The 10,884-nt window shown below is 37.9% G+C and overlaps 1 pseudogene; it reads right to left on the bottom strand.

Annotated features, from left to right (window-relative positions):
* Positions 1–528: 528 nt before the first annotated feature.
* Positions 529–1,360, bottom strand: LOC149248272 (syntaxin-61 pseudogene; annotated as a pseudogene).
* Positions 1,361–10,884: the final 9,524 nt, after the last annotated feature.

The raw sequence follows: 10,884 nt of genomic DNA, 5'->3' as shown, positions 1-10,884 counted from the left end.
GTGCCTTTCCTTTCGACCAGTGTGCCTTCTTTTCCTTTCAGACAAAGTTGAATTATAAAGCTTTCGTGGTGAAAAAGAAAAACCAATTCCAGAAATTCGCCAATGTGCCAAGAGGATCTATCTGTTCATCATTATGAAGCTCGATCATGTGGGTACATAACAAATTGGCATTCCACGTGCAAGCATATCAACAATTGTTGAGACATCTTGGCATGTGTCCATTACAGATGGAAGCATATCAGCCCGGCTATGAAACAATTCAATATTGCTGGGCAAGCAGCTCAATATTGTTTGTTTGGTGGAGAACTGAATTCAGGTTAACAGAGAATCTGTACAGGTGACAGGATCAGAACTTCAATCTGCATAGTCATGGGTTCTCATAGATCTCAGGATTTGCCTTGCTCGTTGCTGAACTAGAAAAATTCAGCTGATGGATCACCATTGCAATAGCGAAGGCAAGCTCTTGTCCACAAACATGGATGGAAAAGTCATTACATGCAAAGGTATGGTATGGTTTGGTTTGTGTTTTCAGCTTTTCTTTCTGTAAATAGTATTGCAGCTCTGTTTGATCAAAGATAACACAATCATCATTATCTGTCCCTTGGCTCCGGCCTTCTTCATCACCAAAGCGATTTTTTTCTGCACAGAAGAATGTTTTGGATTAGGAATTTTGATAAGTAATGCTTTCAGGTTGAATTTAGAGCAGTACCTAGAGTAGCCTCCGATTCTGATGTCCCTCTATATATATCTGAACAGATAAATCAGATAGTACATTCCTATAGGCTCAGTTTCATTAATTTTGATGTCTTTTAATTCTTCTGAACCAAACAAAAAATATAAAGAGAGGAGAATCCACTTTATATATTACGTAGTATACATTGAGAATGCGAGGATTCATTTTACGAAAATCAGTGTTTAGATAAAGACTCGAGTGGAAACAAATCGATGGTGTTCACATAGAACTAACTTGAACAAAATCCAGTCTATTTGATGTTTTGTCCATGTCTTGGTCAAGGTCCTCCAAAATTCTTTCCTGCAGGCAAAGGCAGATTTGTGGTACACATCAGTCGACATGATTCACTTCTTTAACATCTTTTAAGAAATGTTGATCTAAAATCAACAGGAATTGATAGGCAAACACTGATGAACTCGATCACTTGAATGCATTAGATCATAGTACTAGCAGTTTAATAACCAAAGGAACAAATATGCCCAAGAAAATTCACCTGTCCCATGAGCTCCTCATGTATTGTGAGACCAACACTGCCAAGTCTCTCAACACTCGCACTAAGCGCATCTAACTCTTGATCTTGTTCTCTGGTCACCAGGCAAAGCAAGTTAACAGGCTACCAGATCAATGCTATTCAAGAAAAAGGCTGACAGGTGTAAATTCTTGGAAGAGAAAAACAAATTTTGAAAAAGGCTCTTTAGCAGAGGTGTCCGACAATTGTAAATTCTTAGAAAGGAAAAACAAAGTTCGAGAAGGCTCTTAAGCGTAGGTGTCTAGACTCTAAAGCACTGTTATAAAAAAAGCTATATTTAAAAGTGATCTTCAACAACATAAATTTGATCATACTTCTAATAACAGAATACATATATTGGGAATTCATAGAAAGGATAACAGTCATTGACGGCTTTGAACTGCAGGAAATACCAACAAAAAAGTCACTATATTGCGAAAGCTAGTATTGCTAGTGGCCATCCCACAATTGTTCTGGTCAGAGAATCCACGGCTTCTAATCCTGAGAAAGCCCAGCTCCTCGAGTCCTTCAAGGCCTCAGGAATATCTCTAGTCCAGGTAATCTCATTAATCTCTTAATTGTTTCCAAACCCACTGCTATTCTATCAAGTAATCATGTTATGATGACCAAAATTTAATCCTATGATCAGTTTCACATTAGAAATCTCACCTTGTTCATTGCTTCTCACTGCAGAAACATAGCTGTTGCAGAGAGCATTAGAGCTGCCACAGAACGGAGAGCAACGGCCTGGTCGAGAAAATAGTGATTAGGCTCAGCTGCCACAGAACGGAGAGCAACGGGCTGGTCAAGAAAATACTGATTAGGCTCAGCTTTGATATTGGGGACTCTGCTGAGCGGGTAGGCGGACACCTCCCGCCATGCATAAACACCTGCACGACAGCCGTTATAGCATATGGCGGACACCTGCACAACGGCAACCAACCTTAGCATATGCCTGTTCGGATATAATACGAGTTAACATTAAAAATTAACCAATTAATGTTAGCATTAACAGCAAACCGCTCACGGTCAGGCATATTGAACTGGGCCTAAATAGCAATTTAGGCTATGGTCGGGCCTCTTCCGCCTCGGGAAGAGGCCAAATAAGATGGCGAAGGATGGCGAAAGAGTGAGTGCTTTAGAAACTTAGGATATCCGCGCTCTAACCGCCGTATAACAGAGAAGCAAAGGGGTCAACTAATGCTAAGTCGGGGTCCCTGCGATTACTATAGTCCCTGCCGGATGCCAGATGGCAGGGACTAATAATAACCTTTGAATACAAATAAAGATAGGGAATCGTTACGAAAGGATATCATGAAAAATTCCTACATAACTTTACGACATGGAAAGATAGGGAATCGTTATGAAAGGATATCATGAAAACATCGTTCTCTAATTCCCTCCTCCTTATTAGTCCCTGCCTCAGGCATGGACTATAGTAATCGAAAACTATTGGTTTAGCATTAGTTGGGCTGTTTTTAGCGCTGGCTAATTAGTTATAAACAAAGTTTTATAAATATATTGATTTATCATGTTAATTATAAACAAAGTTTTATAAATATATTGATTTATCATGTTATTTGGCCTCTTATAAATATATTGATTTATCATGTTAATTATAAACAAATTTTTATAAATATATTGATTTATCATGTTATTTGGCCTCTTCCCGAGGACCAAACCTAATCCAAAGCTAAAACATAGGTTATAATTGTTTTGTTTGTTTCATATTTTTAAACTTATAAATGCTATCTAAACTAATGTTGGCATTAGTCGAAGGCATGAGGAACATGTTATATATAGAAGAGCAGCGGGACATAGAAGATGGGGAGCAGGACATAGTAGATGAGGACATAGCAGATCAGGCTGCTGGCTACACCAAGCTAGCATTAAATGTTTGGAATAACGTTTGGGTCCTGGGTCATGACCAAGCTACTACCGTGGGATACTGTGGCATGAGCATGCTAGTACCTCGGCCACATACCCAAATCTGCATGTAATCTGACACAACCAATGCAACCACCGCAGCCACGTACCCAATACCCAATATCTGCGTGTAATTTGACACAACCGCCTCCGTCAACCCCTCATCGGCAAGCACACAACCGCCTCCTTCAACCCCTCATCGGCAAGCATTTCATAGCTTCACCGGCATGAAAATTTAAAATTTCCCTGCATAAAAATTTGCCAGAATTTGTGAGAATCAGTATTGCAGCAAAATTTGCTGCATGAAAATTTACCATGCAAATCTTGCTACATGAAAATTTACCATGCTGGATTTACAGAGGCAACATATTATCAATTCTTTTTCTGCATGAAAATTTACCACATTGGATTTACAGAGGTAGGTAGCGTATTATCAATTCTATTATTATAGAGGTAACATACCAAGCAAGTAAACAACCAAGTAAATAAATTTACCACATTGGATTTACAGAGGTAGGTAGCGTATTATCAATTCTGTTATTATAGTGTTATTATAGAGGTAGCATACCAAGCAAGTAAACAACCAAGTAAATAAATAATTTTTTCTATTTCAGCAACTCTGATGCATCTATGCATCTATTTCAGTTTTTCTATTTCAGCAAATTTTCCTATTTCGGCAACTCTTATTCATCTATTTTAGTTTTTCTATTTCAGCAATTTTTTCTATTTCGGCAACTCTTATTCATCTATTTTAGTTTTTCTATTTATTCATCTATTTGAGTTGAACTTACGCATCTGAGTTGAACTTACGCATCTATAATAACTAGCAAGTAGATAACTAGAGTTTTCTCTTTCAAGTAAATAGTAAATACGCTGAACACTTATGCATCTATTGAATACCAGCGAGATAAGTGACAAGTAGATAACTAAACTATTTCAGGGATTTTAATAAGCAGTTTTTTCTATTTCAAGTATTTTAATAACCAATATTTTCAAGTATTTTAATAACCAGTATTTTCTATTTCAAGTAGATATAACACTTACATGTGCATCTATTTCAGCTAAATACCAACCGAAATAACTAGCAAGTAAATAATGAACAATTTTTTCTATTTCAAGTAGATAATCAACGTTTTTAATTTTCTATTTGAAGTATTTATTTTTTATTTCAATTATTCAAATAGATAACCAATGCTTTTTATTTCAAGTCAATAACTAGGCAAGAAAATAGCAACAAGGCATGTGAAATTTACCTAAAAGGCATATTTCCAGTGACTGCTAAAGGGGAGGCATACATCAAAGAAAAGCAAGCAGGTGTAGTTTACTGAGAAGCCATATCTTATTTCAATTCAATAACTAGGCAAGAAAATAGCAACAAGGCATGTGAAATTTACCTAGAAGCCATATTAAGGGGAGGCATACATCAAAGAAAAGCAAGCAGGTGTAGTTTACTGAGAAGCCATATTTTATTTCAATTCAATAACTAGGCAAGAAAATAGCAACAAGGCATGTGAAATTTACCTAGAAGCCATATTTCGAGTGACTGCTAAAGGGGAGGCATGCATCAAAGAGAAGCACGCAGGTGTAGTTTACTGAGAAGCCATATTTCCAGGGGCTTCTAAAGCGCAGGCATCAAAGCACAAAGAAAAGCAAGAGAATATGCTCAGAACTTGTATATTTAATCATTTATCCGTACATAAACCAAATATTTCCTGCAAGAATACCAAGACATTTTTGAAAATCATCCTTGAACTACTCCTGCAACAATACGAAAATTATTTTGAATATTGATAGCTGGTATGACTAGTATTGTAATATGATATCGAGATTATAGAAACCATTGCACACCGTGTTGTTCATGCCGAAGGGCTTTGGACCATTTCAGCAAACCTGCACATGGTTTGAAGCCATTAATTAGAGGCAATATCAGTGATAAAAACCACAGGGAAACATGCATTCTATGCTTACCATCTCTGATGGGTATCGCTACACTCTGTTCCAAAACCCATAACAGAGCTAAAATATGGAAAATACAGCTCCAAAAAGGGGCAAATAGCAACTTTTTAGACATTTTGCACCAAATCTCATAACTGCTGCTTCGCGTTGAATCTCCACTCCCACCGTAGCCATCTTGTTCTCGCCTTGCAGCGATGTCCTTGTGCATATTCAAATCTGTTCCAGCCTCATAACTGGAGGACCCTATTCTCTTCAATATTTCATACCTGCCCCAAATTTTGTCTCGATACTCCATGTCCATTTTGAATGGAGAGTCCCATTCGCTGCATCTTGAGTGCTCTCATGCCAAAACACCTTTTCCTGTAAAAGCTATTATGAGATGACTGTGCCAAAGAAGAGATCCTCGATTGTGTAAACAATGGAAAACTAGGTTTAGAAAATCGATATCCATTGTGCCCTCGGTCTGCATATTCCATGAAATTCTAAGGAGCTGATGGGTGATCGAAAGGGCTTTCAGGTATTTCTCATAGCGTAGGCATAATGGCAATGCCACAAACAACGTGTTGGCCTTGGTCTTGCTGAAGGCGATACCTAGACATTGCAAGCGAAAGGGCTTTCAGGTATTTCTTACAGCGTAGGCATAATGGCAATGCCACAAACAACGTGTTGGTCTTGGTCTTGCTGAAGGCGATACCTAGACATAGCAAGCGAATTTGACATGTTACACCATCCGTGCATGCAGCTAATGATTTATGTGCACAGGTGTTATGCTCTAACAAAACATACGTGTGTCTAAATCTGGCAACCTTGCAGTCCTCAACTACCAGTCGCTGCACTCAATGCAGGGACTAGCTGCCGTGCAGCCGTTCTTGTTTAATTGGTAATCGAACGTTATCTCTTCGTCGGCCTCAATGTCTTTCTTCGCAAACAATGCAATTCAGCTCTCAACACCGACTGGCAGTATCCTCGAAAAACAATTGGGTGCACACGAATGGTTGATCATACGCGCTGCATTTCCCTTCTTAGTGGCATCAATCACTGTTTCTTTGTCGATTGCAAAGAAGTACGTTGATTGTTTACCCTCTGATTGATATCTCTTCTCTTAAATTGGCAACACTGTTTCTTATTATTTCGCCTCTTCGAATGGGTTCGATAATAAAAAGACCGTATCCATGAACTCCAGATTTCCCAAAGCGTAATCGCTTTTTTTCATTTTTCTGGCAGTAAGAAAGACGGTCCCTGTATGAAGAGAACTGTAGTGGATCTGCTTCTCGTTCTGTTTTTAATCTCTTGTTTATAGCTTCTCTGGAATGGTGGGAGTATCCCACAGGTCGGTGAGTCATGGAACTTATGCCCGAGTTTGCTTTCAGAAGATTATGCACAGAGGTTCTAGATGCATATGGTTCTTCTATTTTGCACAACCCAACTTCTTCTAGATTATTATCATTGTTTGAAGATGAACTCTCATCTGATGAATCTTCTGAATCTGTTACCGCAGCTGCTTCCTTTTGGATTCCCATATGTATAGAATCTAGATCAGGGATTCTTACACCCACGTTTGGATCCGGAACCCTATGAGAGGCCCAATACGAAATGTAGGTGCATACATCCTTTCCTTTCTTCTTCCAGTACGACCACTCCATGTGATACCCTTCAATTAGTGCACACGTGGGATGGTCAAATGTTTCACATTCCTGACACTTGACGCAAGATCCATGCATTTTGTTACAGACTACGCATGACTTCCCAAAAGAGTTTGGATTTATTTTCAATATGCCATTTACAGGTTCCATAGTTTTATCATTCAAAAACTTTACATCATTAGTAAAACAAGCACAGATAACATGCACCCAAAAGCCACATGTTGTGGTAGGTTCTAGGGCACCTCCCATTACAGGGCAGAGGCAGCAGCGTTGAGGAGTAGTCTCTGTCTTTGCACTCTCGCAAGCTGTGCAAAGCCAGTCGTCCAGCGATTCAATTGCACCATAACAATTTTCATGAACTCCAATATTGCATCCATTGCAGATGAAGATTTTATTATGATGCCAATCTTCAGCTCCATGGCATATTGCACACCTTTCTGCTATCCAACTTTCTTTGATTGGCTCGAATGGTTCTAGCAGCCACCGTATTAATTCTTTCTCCCTAATGTTGACCGGTGTCTGTCGTTAAGTGTTGAAGAATCCAAGGCCACGAACCCCAGCTCCATAGGCCTCGTTAAGCTAATCAACGAGATACTGTTTGGAATCGCTGACTCTAATACTTTGCTTCCATTTCTTCCTCTTAGAGCCTACATGCCTTTCCCATTGCGACAGGCTCGTGGACTTACCCTTTTCACATTCGTTGCATTCACAGAGGATCAAATGGCTATTAGTCACATAATTGGCCTCCTTGTTATTACAAACAACTGTAATGAGTTCTGGAAAAGTGAAAGGATTATTGTTTTTCTCTACAGAGGTTGCAAGGGCCGGTTGCTTCGGCGTGCATTGAGGACAGGAATACTCAGTAAGGCCTTGTGGGTCCTCACTGCTTACCTTATCACAATCATAATGAACCCAAATCTTGCATTTTTTACAACGAAGCCAACCTCTTTTGGACGTGGGACTCCATACCTTCATGCAAATGCCACAGTACTGATTGAACTTGTACAACTTGTAGCGACGTCGACAGATCAACAAGCCCTTCTCAGATGAATTATGTAGCTGCTTCAACTGAACAGATGGTAATAATTCTGAAGCTGGAAACTTCTTGTTACAGCTGCTGCAAGTTGTTTTTTTTTCTTGATCTTGCATAATCCTGCATCCAGAAAAAAAAATCTGCTATATTGGCTTCCTCAATTGCATCAAAAAATTTATCCTTAAGGTGCTTAGAAAAACTTTTCAAGATTTCTGACTCTTGTATTCTAATTTGCTGAAGTATTCCCAAAAAGGGAGGAAGAGAGAAACAAAGATATAGTGAAAGTGAGACAAAGAGAGAAAGAGAGAGAAGGAGGTGGGGGAGTGCAAAAGTGAGAGGGGTTGAGAAAGAGAGAGTGAGTGATATTAAGGGAGAGAGGGAAGGAGATAGAGTATGACAGAGAGAGGGCATGAGGGGAAAGATATGTATATATATATGTGTGTGTGTGTGGAGGGGGTTGTTGTGAGTGGAAAGATAGGAGGAAGGGGAAGATAGAGGAAGGGAAAGGAAGGAGGGGGTAGAGATAAAAGAGAGTGAGTGAGTGATAGAGGGGACAATGGAGGGTGGAAAGAGAAAAGGGAGGAGAGAGAGGATGTAAGGCAATTATACCTACATACACAAAATAGTTCAATATGAAGAAAAGAAAGAGACAATAAGAAATTTACTCCAAAGTTCCCCCAACTGGGAATCATAAAAACTCAATCATTCCCATCTAAAAACTCAATCATTCCCACCAATATTTTATTGTATGCATAATCACCTCCATAAATATGCCCATAATCTCTCTTAAAATCCCTCCCAAAATGTTTCCATTGATCTCTCGAGATATCTTCATCCCTAAGATCTCTCATTTCTATCTAGACATATAGAATTTAGTCTACATCACCATATTATTTCATTAAGCATTACAAATGAGAAATATTCATTAAATTGGTAGCTTCCTCTCTCTTCTATGTTCTTTATTCTTTATCTTCATTTGTGGCCTTCTTTCTTATTTGGCCTTCTTCATTTTCACTTACAAATTATAAACATTGTTGAAGCGCATATAAAAGAATCACCATCCGCTAAAATGCACGGGCCAACTTTCCTTATATACATTAGTTCTCTATGAAATTCCTTGTCATATGTGGCTCACCAAAAAATTTCCATCACATGTCTGCATACTTATAGCTGTAATATTACCCCTATCTCATCATCAATCATAATCTCCATCTTATTTTCTTGGCTTACCCATAACCATGCTCTGAATGCTCTTACATTAGGCTCCCAAGCAACACAATTTCTTCATGGACTCCTTTCCATATGTTCCTTGTCACTTTCAAAACTAGTTTGCATTACTCTATCACATATTCAAGAGTCGTTATGTTATTGCGCAAGTCCCTTTTTCATGACTTGAAATATGCCTAACTACTTCCTTATTAAGATTAGTATATTTGCTAACTATGAACTACCTCAAATCGAAGATTTTTCCCATGGAAGAGGTTCTCTTTATGAATTATTGTAACATTCCTATCTTGATCCATCATTTAATTTGTAATTAATTTGGAATTGTATTTCCAATGTCGGCATGGATGTGCCACTATTGCAAAAAAGATGAACTAGATGAATCTAGGAACATTATATATGTAATATAAATGTTGGATTAATAAATATGTTTTCACCACTAATTGTGAACATAAGAGCACTAAGATGGGCTATTATTTAAAATACGATAGTATTATGGAAGTTATTAACCAAATCATTTCCATGAAATTTGAATTTAAGTTTAATCCTTTTCCCTCTTACCTAAGAACCATTTCATTATGAATGACATAGTAGCTAGTACAATCATCTTCATAAAATTGGAGGTTGGGGTGGTATCTATAGCAATGGTTCATAATTTAATGAAATGAATGAGTTGAGTACATTCCTTGTATTTTGAAGTTGACATACAAATTTCCTAGGAGACTGAGGGAAATAAGGGATTGTATAAAAAATGCACTGATTATGAAAGTTTTCCAAGGGGGTAAAGACCCATCAAGGAAAAAGAGTGAGACATCCATTCAAATATGAATTTCATCCATTCATGCATAGATAGAGATACCCATAGAGAGCACAAACACATGGGTTCCTAAGCGGTGAAATTCATAGATATAATGCTATCAATCCTAAGTGGAATGATTGTTGAATATTTTTTGGTGATTAAAATGCATTTTAGGTGCCCAAATATACCTAGAAAAGTGACAATCATGCATTAGAATGATGTTGATGTTTTTCTAAGCGATATACAAAATAATTTCTATGTATCAAACACATGTAAAAAATATTTGGAATCTAGTGAGGAAGAGTGGGTTGTGATCTAATATGACTTGGTTGAGAAAATCAAGCAAGAAGTGGGAAAATCATCGATTGATCAATGAAGGGACTCCATTATTAAATTCATTAACCTAGAAGAGAGGCATATGGTGATCAGAAAGGCCTAGACTCAATTGAGATTGGATATCTCTGACTTTATCATGTATCTCAAGGATACCTTCCTTTGTGTAGCATGTTTACCAATTAGTTATTAATTTTCCCCTTTTGGTATGATGGCAAGTTGGCTAAGGGGTGGCTAGATGTATAAATCTGACCTGCGGTTGAGCCTATGGCATAGGGGCTTCACTAGGGGAGCAATATCATACCATGTGCATTCATATAGGGGGATATACATTGAGGAAAAAATAACATAATATATTGAGAAAATAAAGGGTGGTAAAGTGTTTTTATATTGGTAGGTATTAAAAATGGAGCTCAAAGTTAATGAAAAAATATAAAGGGGTATAAAAAAATTTAATGAAAAAACGGATACCTACAATATCTAGTGAAAGTAGGGGATTTTTAAATTGGAAAGGTGTATTTCGTTCGTATTGGTAGGGGGTTAAATAATGTGATTTTTAGAGATATTTTCCAATATGTAGTCAAATTAAGGGTATTGTTTAGTATGCCATGAATGAATGTAATATGTTAGAGGTTCATTGAGTGAAGCCTCCGTGGCCTATGGTTCGTTGGAAAACGCTCATTCCCAAATTGGTTTTTGACTTGGGATTTTGAACTAAGTGTTTCCTCC

Source organism: Pinus tabuliformis, chromosome 7 (assembly GCF_031772625.1).
Source record: "Pinus tabuliformis cultivar Carrire ecotype Pingquan chromosome 7, CPIR1, whole genome shotgun sequence".
Lineage (NCBI taxonomy): Eukaryota > Viridiplantae > Streptophyta > Pinopsida > Pinales > Pinaceae > Pinus > Pinus tabuliformis.
The sequence above is the reverse complement of the archived record's forward strand: the minus strand, read 5'-3'. Positions and strand labels throughout refer to the sequence as shown.